The sequence below is a fragment of the Crinia signifera genome, chromosome 4 (assembly GCF_055691185.1).
Source record: "Crinia signifera chromosome 4, ASM5569118v1, whole genome shotgun sequence".
NCBI classification, from domain to species: Eukaryota; Metazoa; Chordata; class Amphibia; order Anura; family Myobatrachidae; genus Crinia; species Crinia signifera.
In genome coordinates this window covers 111,272,688-111,285,667 of record NC_139220.1, presented here as the reverse complement: position 1 = coordinate 111,285,667, position 12,980 = coordinate 111,272,688, and positions in this window count along the sequence as shown.

Genomic DNA, 12,980 nt, shown 5'->3' with positions numbered 1-12,980 from the left:
TCACACACCCATTACATAGTATACCACATGCCATAATGACCATTACACATTATTCCACACACTGTAATGTCCATTACACATTATACCAAACACTGTGATGCCCGTTACACATTCTGTCTCACACCATGATGCACATTACACATTATGCCACACACCTTAATGCCCATTACACATAATGCCATTACACATTATGCCACACACCATAATGCCTATTACATATTACGCCACATAAGTATTGATTACCTACACTGCTCATTGCTAGGAGTTATATGCTTGATACCAGAGGATTCACGCTTGTTTCCACAGGGGATTTCCTGGTTGTTGGTCAAGGGGGATTACATGATCGTTGTCCAGCTGGGATTACATGCTCATTGCCCAGGGGTATTACATGCTTGTTGCCCAGAGGGATTACATGCTCATTACCTAGGAGGGATTACAGGCTTGTTTCACAGAGGGGATTACATGCTCATTGCCCAGCAGGGGATTACATGCTCATTTCCCTTCAGGGGATTACATGCTCATTGCCCAGCGGGGGATTACATGCTCATTGCCATGTGGAGATGCAGTGCTTCTAGACACAATCACAGCCGCAGAAATATGTATCAGAGGGGGATAATTTGAGCAGGACCTGAAGGTATTATCTAAGAAGATATTTGCTTTTGGCACAATACAACCCAGAGCTGAACCGACCCTAGGCATAGAATTCATGCCCCTAGGCATTTGCATATGCCTAGGGCCATCTTTATCTGGGTGAGACCCCCCTCCCCCCTGTAGTTTCAGCAAACACGCCGGCTCCCTGGTGGCCATCCCTGGCACCAGAGCCGGCCCTGACCAATTTGATGCCCTAGGCAAAATTATGTCTCAGCGATAAAGTCTCTCCCCCAGATTTCCTCACTGAAGGATGGGAAATTATGGGAAAATTTGTCCAAACACCCATATTTGGGGTCTATTTAAAGATGATTTCAAATGTCCAACAGGAGTGGGAATGCGTCAAAGCATTGCAGGATGCCGCATTTTATGGGAGCAACCCGGGAAAAAGCAGACGCATCTGGGCCGCTCCGGGGAGGGATGCCTCTGATGAATAATGTGACGGGGAGATAGTGGGAGTCTGTGAGTGTCGATATAGTGTGTGACTGTGATGTGCGTCAGGGAGATAGTGAATCACAAGGAGATAATGGGTGACATGGAGATAGAGGGTGACATATAGTGGGTGACACAGCGATAGTGGGTGACATATAGTTGGTGACACATAGATAGTGGGTGACACAGAGATAGTGGGTGAAATATAGTGGATGACACAGAGATAGTGGGTGACAATATAGTGCGTGACAGAGAGAGACAGGGAAATAGTGGGTGACATGGAGATAGAGGGTGACATATAGTGGGTGACACAGCGATAGTGGGTGACATATAGTGGGTGACACATAGATAGTGGGGGACACAGAGATAGTGGGTGAAATATAGTGGATGACACAGAGATAGTGGGTGACATACTGTATAGTGATTGACAGGGAGATAGTGGGTTACACAGACATGGTGGGTGACACAGACATAGTGGGTGATGGTGAGATATTGGGTGACTGGGGGGCATTGGATGAAAGCTGTGAGATGGCAACAGGCTGTGACATTGATAAGTTTACTTACACCTTAGGCAGGATGAGATGGGCTGGCTCTTTTTATAGGCAGGGACAGGGTTCAGCTGTTTCTGCATCCACCTGGCCACAATCATTATCCCCGGCAGCACAGCCAGCACTGCAGAATCACCAACAAGTCCCGACTCCCCAGCAGCCATACAGGAAGCAGAGGAGAGGAGCTGGGGAAAGATTAGAGGGTAGCTCCGCCTCCTCCTCCTGACTGCCCGGAATGCGGCGCCAGCCGAGTGTGCTGTGCTGTCACGGCCAGAGTGTGCTGAGCACGCAGCGCGGAGGTGTATAATGAGTCTGTTTGACTCATTCACAATAAAGCTGCACTCTGTAGGCAGGCAGCTCTATGCCCGGCGGAGACAGTGACTGTGATAGAATGAGGGGGGGGGGGGGGTGCGGGTGCTGCACAACGGGCTCTATGCTGTTCAGTGGGGACTGGGGACTAAAATACGTGGGCGCGATGCGTTGGTCAGCTTAGCAGCCAGCCGCATCATCACTGCTGCTGCCAGGCAAGGAGGTGCTGTAATTGTGCGGGGGTGCCGGTTATTATGAGGTGCCTGTGCACCCCCGGCACCCCCCGTGCGCACGCCTATGGTGGAGCTAGAGCAGTAACCAGCTGCTGGAAGGCTGATATCTCTGGTTCTGGGAAAAGTAGAGACAAGCTTCTCATGTCCATCAAAGGGGGAGAGTCCCAGCTTTTGGAATATACTCTCAGAAAAACTGTAAGTCAGACAGAACCTGAAATATTTGACTGGGAAGAGCAATTAACAGGCTTGGATGGGGACCACTGCTTTGAAGTCAGATATCTCCGGTTCCCAAGGGCCGATTTTTAAAATTCTTGTACCTATGGAAAGAGGGGACCCTCAGCTTTCAGCCTAGGGCCCTTAGACTCCTGGGGGGGGTTCTGGGTACTCAGAACCCCCCCCCCCCTGCGTGCGCTACTGCTGTATAATGCTGAGCCCGATGCTATGCGATAATGTCCAAAAAAGTACCTGCTGCACATACTTTTTTGGACATCCAAAATCGGTCCCCGGGAACGCGCATAGCAAAGCATCGCGTCGCACACGCCGCCCGAAAACACCCCGATAATTGTACGCACGATGCGTTTTGTACTTTAAAAGTACAAAACGCATTCTATAATCGGTGCGTGTGTGGGCTGCATAAGGTAATTGATAGATCTATGACAAGGGGAATAATTACTAAACTAAATATGGTTTTCTACATATAACCAACCTCCTGATACCAACTTTACTTCTTACCTATAGTATACAAAACCCAAACCACTCCAGAGTCAATAGTGTCCAGGATAGGTGGCCTATCAGAGCACATGAGTAACTTTAACAATATCCACTTGATTTGTTACATCATTAGCTTTCTATGTACAAGATACCTCGGACATACTAAGAAAAATCCACAACAATAAACTGTAAAAGGTCCGATTACTTGTCAACTTAGACATGCACCAGCATAGGTCACCAAGATGGAGAGTGTTTGAGTACTTCCTACAAATGGAATACCTGTCAGATTTAAATTACTTGCTTATTTCTCATTTCATGAAGAAGAAAAAAAGGCATTTAGATCGAAAGCACGTCCTTGGGTGCCCTTGTATGCCAATATATTCCTAGGGTGGTGGGAATTAGACCCCATTTTCCCTGACACCAATGAAGATCTCATATCACTTACAGATATAGGGATATTGACGATGTACTCCTTATATGGAATGGCTCAGGTCACTGAGCTATAATATCACCTTTGAGATAAGAGAATATTACATCACCTTCCTATATCTATTATTATCGATAATCAAGGCAATCTTATTACTGAAATAAACTATTACTGCAAATAGTCTTTTTTATCATTACAAATGATAAATTCCCTAAAATACACCCAAATTGCACAATGACATTAGGTGTTATGAAGTAATGACAAATCTATAAAACAAGCTTACCACAAAACCTAAAAAAATGCAGGAATGGTCTCATTTTACTGCCAAATTTCCCAATAACCAATAGGGACAAAATCTGTTTCATTTTCACCTATTGTAATGAAAGGAGTACACTCAAATAAATATCAAAAACAAAAATATATATCCTCCTACAGTAAAGGCAATCTGAACACTAAACATCAGCGGGTGGAGGGTTATGACCTTAATGATATCTTGATACAAAGCTACTGTATTTTGTGAAAAATATAATTTAACACATGCTGTCTATGCATATATACTCTTTAAGAGTCATTTTTACTTTTTTATTTTTTAATACCTTCTTGCTTATATTTTACCTACTTCATGAATCTCCTTCAATGTCAGTCTGCTCTGACTTTAGAGAAAAGTATTGTTTTTATTAAATTGGATTTACTGTGTTAACTCAGGTTGACAACATACCTCCCAACTGTCACGATTCCGTCGGGACAGTCCCGATTTTCGGGTCCTGTCCCGACGTCCCACCCGCGGCAGGCATTGTCCCGCTGCGGGGGGTGGCAGTTGGGAGACCCCCCAATCCAGTAGAATATTACTACCTCATGAAAATGACCTCATGAAAATGAGGTCGCGGCTAATTAGCATAAGCCGCCCCCTCATTTGCATACGCCCGCCCCCTTTTCGGGCGCTCGCGCGGCTTTGCCGCGCGAGTGTCCCTATTTCCTCCGGACGGAAGTTGGGAGGTATGTGACAACCCACTAGGACAGTGGTCAGGGAACAGGCGTAAGTTACTTCCCCCCACCCCGGCGCCGGAACCCCTCATGCGAACACATCCCTCGGATGCGGCCGAACAGGGGAGAAATCATTCGATGGTCTGACCATCAAATGATTTATGTAGCTTTCGCTCTGATGAGTAAGTCCTTGCTTACTTATCAGATGCCCGCTATCCGCCAAGTTTAGGGCAGGTGCTAACGTCATGTGAGGTTGTCCGCCCAGCCCGAGCAGGGGAACACCCAACTGTTTTATGGGGACACCCATAAAATGCTGGGTGTTCCCCTGCTGCTGCCCCCTGCTCTCCCCCCTGGGTTAAACTAGCTGAAGCCCCCGGGGCTAGTGCATGCGCAAACCCTGAACATTGGGGAAGGGGATGAATTTGGACCCGTATAAACGGTATACTGTCACTAGGTCGACACTATTAAGGTCGACATACATTGGGCCAACCACTGACATACATTGGGTTGCCTTGGTTGACACAGACAAAAGGTTGACATGGTAAAAAGGTCAATGCGAGCATCATGTCAACATTGGGAAGGTCAACAGTCAAAAGGTGGACATGGGTTTTTCATGTTTTTTTGATTAGGGTGTAAAGGGGAAATATAAAAGTGTGCGAGCATAAGGAGGAACCGTGTCTGAAGCATGGCGAGCGCACGGTGCACCGATACAGGGTCCATGTCTACTATGTCGACATTCGGGTATAGAAAAAGTGAAAAACACATGTCGACCTTCCCAAAGTCGACCTAATGCTTGTGTCGACCTTTTGAACCTGATGACCATAGGCATGTCGACCTTTTGTCTGTGTGTCGACCTTCAGTGGTCAACCCAATGTACATCGCCCTTAATTTGGTCGATTCAATGACCCATACCGGTAGGAATAGGTCTGAATCGGCCCCTATATGTTCTGTTTCATTATCCTCCTATTCTACTGTGTGGCTTGTCGCATTAAATGGAGGGAAATAAATTATTCTTAATTTGTTAGGGGAGAAATTGCCTCCCTCTCATGGTCTAAGGATAAAATAAGAGAATACTGTATGTTTTAGTGTCACATAACTGTGGTATGTGAGTGTAATGTAAGATACTGGATTTCTGAAAACTTAGAGGATTTCTTTTATTAATTTATTTTTCATTTTTCCCACCTATTTTTACTCACATTCACATGTGGCGCTCACCTCCGCTACCAATCCTCATGCTGGTAGTGTGCATGCTGTCGCGCTGTCATCGCAAGATGACAGCGGTGGTGTGTGCCTTGTTGCTGTGCAGGGTCTGGATGGCGTGGGACCTGAGCCACCATGATGGGTCCATGTCAGGTTAGGCCTCTGGCTGGATACACCGGCTGCAGCGCATCCACGCATAATCACCGCCGGCTGGTTTCTGTCGCCACCTCTGGCGGCGGCCATCTTTTAGGATTCCCCAGCCTATGCTGCACGGCTCCCTTCAAGTGTCAGCCAATCAAGACGCAGCTTCCCCTTCAAAACTCGTTCTTCATGGAAGTTTGAAGAGAAAGGGCTCAGAAAATAAAGTGTTACATTTATTATGTCCTCTTACTGATGGACAAAACAAACCAAATCACTTACTCTAAAATGATACTGTAAACTGTTGGAAGATTTGTGTATATATTTATACTGTTACATTTTCCATCTGTTTTTTTAGCTCATGTGATCCAGCCTGAAAACAAGTTAAGGTGGCCATACATTAGTACAATTTGGCTCTTTTCTACATGATTTCAATGCATTGGGCCGATAAATTGGGTAAAAAGAGTCAAATCGTGCGTCATTTACTTATGATTCGGATCTGATGTGTGGTGACTTGCATTGTTCATTGTATCTGGAGTTGTGACTGCTCCATCAACGATTTATCATATGCAGAGTGGTGAATGGGATGCGATACATCATATTCAAAATGACAGCATACAATGTATTACATGCCAACGAATCGTTGCAGAACTACCAGGTCAGTTGCCGGGGTAGTGCATGGGAGACTAGCATGCCATATCTTGGAGTAGTGTATGGCCACCTCAAAAGAGAAGCATGTTGTGCTAGGAGATTGTTAGTTTTACGTACTATTTTTTACATATACTAAAAGAAAAAATTATTCTTAGATTACAACAAACACGTATTACTGTATTGTCATGAAGAACTATAATTTAAAGAAGTGTCTGGTTACTATTTGAACTTTGTTTCCAGTTCCTGATTCTTGCTAATCCGTATACTGAGAATTATCATTACAATAGTTTAGAAATTCCTGACCGATGGCTCAACAGCACGGGTGTCACTTCCTAGACACGCATCCTTACACAATAGGGGTGATTCAGGTTAGTTTGCAAAAAGCAAACTCCTTATTTAATGGATAAAACCATGCTGCACTGGAGACTTCCAGTTCTGGCTGCTGATGAACCCATCTCACCGTCACAAGGCTCCCATAGCCCCCACACAGCTAACACAGGATGGAGAAGATGCTGGGCTTCGTGACTAAGAGCCTAGGCTCGAAACGCGTTGGAGGCAAGGGACGGAGACCAGAAGTACAGACGTCCAGGGAGCAGAAGGCGTGATCATACTAATTGCAAACACATTGCAAACCAACCTGAATCACCCCCAATATTCCCAACCTCAGTAGCAGGATTATAGTGCTGATTGGTTGCAAAAAATGTATCTCATCAAAAAATATGAGGAAGAGCTGAGATGTTTGTATAAAACCCACTTATGTAGCTTGGAAGCAATGGGGAGGAAACAGATTGCTTACTGTCACGACCACCATGTCTGCTACCCGTTCCCTCTGTGCTATGTCTAGCCCTGGGTCCACTGACAGGGTATCTTCTGTCCTGGCGCTCACCTCCGCTACCAATCCTCATGCTGGTAGTGTGCATGCTGTCGCGCTGTCATCGCAAGATGACAGCGGTGGTGTGTGCCTTGTTGCCGTGCGGGGTCTGGATGGCGTGGGACCTGAGCCGCCATGATGGGTCCGTGTCAGGTTAGGCCTCTGGCTAGATACACCGGCTGCAGCGCATCCACGCATAATCACCGCCGGCTGGTTTCTGTCGCCACCTCTGCCGGCGGCCATCTTTTAGGATTCCCCAGCCTATGCTGCACGGCTCCCTTCAAGTGTCAGCCAATCAAGACGCAGCTTCCCCTTCAAATACTGACTTGCCGGGCAAGACCGGCAGTCAGTACAATGATGTCTATCCACACGCATCATTGACTGGAGAGTCTGTAGTTACCACTGCAGTTCTTGCGCCTCTGGTAAAGTTCTCCTCCGGTATCCTGCTGATCGTCACACTGCCTGAACCATCCATCATGGAACCTGCTGCCGCCTATACGGACTGGACAAGGTTAACCCCCCAAAGGGGTAATATCTTTCTCCTTATTCCTGACGGTTATTCTCTGGGGTCATCCCTGGTTTGCAGGTACGATCTCAATCAGCATATCTTCTCTCGGACTTCACCATCCAATCCTTCATCCAATCATCCAATCATTCATTCAATCATCCAATCCTTCATCCAACCATCTAATCCTTCTTCCAATCATCCAATTCATTATTCAATCATCCAATCCTTATTCAATCATCCAATTCTTCAACCAATCCTCCAACCTTCCAGTTACCCAATTATTCAATTACCAGTCATCTTCAAGCTCTTCATAAAGCATTGTATATTATTGACTTTATTAGTTACCAATACCTACAGTTTTACCATTGTGTCATTATTCATCTTCTGTACCGCAGTATCTTCATTAAATAAGGTTTATTTTTATTCAATTGCCTTACTCCCTTCTGTCGTTAATGCAACAACCCTACATCAAAGCACCCAGCCTCCGTTACACTCCAGATGGTGCTTCACGAAATGTGACACTTACTAATTAGAGAGGGAGGAGTGGTCAATAGAGGTATTTTTAACAATTCAGAAGACCAGGGCATGGCAAGATATAGGTATCAGTTGGTCAATGCGTGAACAGGCATCAGGGTGGAGGGAATTTAGGCAGTAAGAGGGGATAGGGTCAGAGGCAAATGGAGATAAAAAGAGAACAGTATGGAACTCTACCCTGGAGACATGGGGTAATGTAAACAAACAAGTAGTCATGGTGAGAAGGAAGGGGCGAGTGGAGATTGTAGTAAGGAGATTTCTTGGCAGTGGTGGTAAGGGCTAAGAACTTATTTTAAGTAATAGAAATCAGTGAATGTGATTTTCTCCTAATGTGGTTAAAAGCAAGAACATTTTTGTAGTACGTGGGTGCAGTGCTGGAATAGAGGAGGTTTGGCACAGACTGATGGTGACACAGTGTGTGCTGCCCGGACCTGTGACCTCCTCCCTGCACTGTATCTTCCGGGTGCAGGGAGGAGGAGAAGAGGCCACCCGGCAGCAGCAGCTCCGGGTAATGGAGGGAGCCGTGGGACCCACAGCACATCGCCGGCAAGATCGCAAAGGACAGCTCTTAACGCAAGAGCTGTCCTTTGCCATAATTATCGCAAATGTTACAGCATATGCGATAATTAGGGGATTAGCGGATGATACAGCATCCCGCCCATAGTGTCAGGGAGAGACAGAAAGAGAGGGAGGTAGAGCGAGCACTACACCTGACCCTGTAGAGGTACAGTACCTAATGGGGGCAGGCACTTCCTGGCATTGAGCCCCATTCCCAGTTGTGTATGTGTGTATACATATTTTTAGGTAGCTCCACCCCCCACCCAGAGTTCCTGAACCTATTTTCCAGAAATGTAGTACTAATTATGCCACTGTACATACAGAATAAGTAAGCATTAGCTACAGTATATTTATTTAATAAGCTTTTCAATTACATGTATTGTGAATCACACCCTTAATTATTTTTAATTCAAAATATTGTACATTGTTATTTAAAATGCTGATTAAGGTCCATACACACTGGGAGATTTTTCCCATCGTGTATGGACAGCAATGATGAGGAAAATCGCTGGGGGTGGATGACTATTCATAGCTATGGAAAGCTGTCCACCCCATCGCTCATCTGCTTATACTACCAGCAGATGAGCTGCGGTCACCGGAGATGATGCGGGAGCGCTCACCGCTGGCCCCTACACACTGGGTGGCTTTTAAGCTGAAAGCAGCTCAAACGACAAAACTGAGCTGCTTTCAGCTCATAATCGCCCTGTGTGTACGGGCCTTTAGAGCAATAGAACCAGGGGTGGATTGGCCCACCGGGAAACCGGGCCGTTTCCCGGTGGGCCGGCACATTTTAAATCAAAAGTGGCCGCCCACCTACCCTATATGGGCCGCGGCCCGCCGAACTGCTATCTCCGGGCCGGGCTGGCCGCGGCCGCAGCACTATTCCCTAATTGAAGATGGCCACGGCCAGCCTCGGCTGCTCCCAGAGTTAAAATGGCCGCAGGAGGGCTGGTGCACATGCGCGAGCGCCCACAGCCGCTCCCGCGGTCTGGCAGAAGTATGGCAGCGCTGCCTGCCCACCCATGTGATGCTCCCCAGCAGCAGCAACAGCGCGCTGGGCTGGGGAGCCGGATCGGAGGAGCAGCAGTGACAGCAGCAGACAGTCAGCAGCACAAAAAGTCTGACTGACTAAGGGCAGCCACAGGAGCCGGGTAAAGTGCAATAAATAATAATACAGCCTTCTGCATTCTATATATATATATATATATATATATCTACACCCCACCCAGGCAGCCTAATCCTAACCATACCACGCCCATAGCCTAACCATAATGCCCCCACACACACACAGCCTTGCTCTACCCATACACGCATACTCCCCTCCCTGCATCCTCTGTCACTCTGCGTTCCCCCCTCACACTCTGCGTCCTGTGCCACCATGCCCCCCTCACATTCTGCGTCCTATGCCACCCTGCATATGTCCTCCCAGCATTCTACGCCACCCTGCGCCCCCCCTCCCATGGGCCTATTCTGCAGCCTGAGGGGCTGGGAACATAGCCAGCAGCTCAGAGAGCCACTAGCCATGCCCCCCACAGCGGCGAAAATGGGGCGTGACCTAGTTGAAATAGGTCACACCCCCATATTGCTAGACCACACCCCCCCCCAAAAAAATATGCGCGCGCATTCCACGCGCAACAGGTCCCCCCCCCCCACGTTAGGGCTGCTTCAGAATATTTCCCGGGCTGGTTTTAATTCCCAATCCTTGCCTGAATAGAACCAAATGTATCAAAGCTTGGAGAGATATAAGGTATAAATCAATCAACTCATAACTGTCATTTCTCAAACACCATAAAATGTCAGCAAGGAGCTGACTGGTTGGTGTTTTATATCTCTACACATTATCTATCTCCAAGTGTTTATAAATCTGGGCCTTAGATTCCTCAGACTTGGTTTATGTTTGCAATTCATTTTTTTTTTTCCATAAAACTAGCGTTACAACTGTATACTGTATAGGCCGACGGACCCAATTCTCCTGTGAGCCGCCCGGCAGCTCCTCGGGAGGCTCATATACGATTTGGCACTTGATGTGCCATTTTTTATATGTGATAAATCACATGCGTCCCCTCACATGCGCTTGCTGTGCTCGACATGCTTCGGGCACGGTGCCTCGCTTCGCTTGGTACACTATTTTATTCTCCCACCACATCCTAGTGGATGGTAGGGCATGAAATACCACCTGTCCGCACATGTCGTATCCACATGTCGTGTCCACATGGACACTGAGATGTAGCACCACGTCCACTTGCATGGCTCCCTGCGCTCGCCATGCTTCGGCTACGGTGCCTTGATACGCTTGGCACACTATTTTATTCTCCCACCTATTGCAGTGATGACTAACTTTGACACTCCAGCTGTTGTTGAACTACACACCCCAGCATGCCCTTCTACAGTTTTACTATTTGGCCATGCCAAAACTGATCCAGGGCATGCGGGGATGTGTTGTTCAACAACAGCTGGAGTGTCAAGGTTAGCCATCACTGCCCTAGTGGATGGTAGGGCATGAAATACCACCTGTCGGCACATGTTTGGTCAAAAAAGTCAAAAACCCCATGTCGACCTATTGACTGTCGCCCTAGACCATGTTGGCCAAAAGCTTGTGTCGACCTAATGACCCGTCGACATTGACCCATGTCGACCTAATGGTGTCGACCTAACGATTGTGGACCAAGTTGATGTAGACCAAATGATCATATAACCCTGTATTGGCCTGTGGGTGGCCATTATTTGGTTTCATTAACAAACCTCAGTCACAGTTGTATTAATTAAATCAGTGGAATACGGCAGAATTGTGAAAATAACAGCTTTTAAAATAAAAAATGTATTGTATCTTCCATAGAACATCAAAGTACACTTAGAGATATCTAAAGTGTTCTGACAAATTCTTCTGTTAGCTGTTCTTGTTTAGTAGGAGATATGCAAAGAATGTAAATATTAGCTTGTACAGTTGATGACTACTCTTATAGTTACTTTCCAGCCATCTAGGGGTGAGGAATGAAAGTCACAGACTTTGTCTACTTGACCGCAGAATAAGGACAGATTGGCTTTATTTAAATACTATTGTAGATACTATTGTATGCTTAACAGCTAACGAGTTGAAGGCACAGCGGCTGATGACTGTACATTTATTGGGCTGAATAGGGTATTCTTACAGTATGTGGATACGTGCTGATGGAATACAGTATCTGTCTACATACAGTAGCTGACCAGAAGTGTACTGTGTATATGCCTGCTTTCAGATATAACTGCAAATTTCAGCATTAACCTGCTCGCTAGGCTTCGAATAAACATGATGAAAACTTTTAAATATTTCAATGGCGTTAACAAGGTCCAGCAGAGAAGCATTCTTCAAATGAAGAGAAGTATTACAATGAAAACCTGATTCAGTAGAGACACCAGGAGTAATGCGGATGTGTTATTACTGTGCACCATATAGAAAGGGGTGGACACTAAACTCTGATTCATATGAGGTCTTCAAATAGCTACAGAGATAATTATTCCATTTCAGGATGTTTTCATAAACACATTATAACCTTCTGTGCTCCTGCCACAGACATACTTGGTCGTCCTACTGGATTGGAGGGAAAATCCTAAGTAAGAGATTGCAGTACAGTAGTAGTAATGCATGCAAAATGGTGCCGCAGTGATCATGCAGACAAGCGGAATAGGGGATGCAGTCAAAATCCCGACATGGTCAAAATCCAGAATGGGTCATAATACCGACAAGGACAAAATCCCGACAAGGTCAAAATCCAGACATTTAAAATCCCGACAAGGACAAAATCCCAACATTTAAAATCCCAACAAGGTCAAAATACTGACATATAGAATATACAGGTGAAACAGTCAACATGACTTTGTGTTGACAAGGTCGCGATGTCAACATGGGTTTTTCCACTGTTTTTTGACCCGACATGCCGACCGGCGGTATTTCATGCCCTACCATCCACTAGGGCGTGGTGGGAGAATAAAATAGTGTGCCGTGCACAGCGAGCGATGCGAGGGGCTGCGGTTCACTCCCAACTGTGTCCATGTCGACATTCGGGTAAAAAAACAGTGAAAAAACCCATGTGGACCTCGCGACCTGTCACCCGAAAGTCATGTTGACTGTTTCACCTGAACATTCTATATGTCGGTATTTTGACCATGTCGGGATTTTAAATGCCGGGATTTTGTCCTTGTCGGGATTTTAAATGTCAGGATTTTGACCTTGTCGGTATTATGACCCATT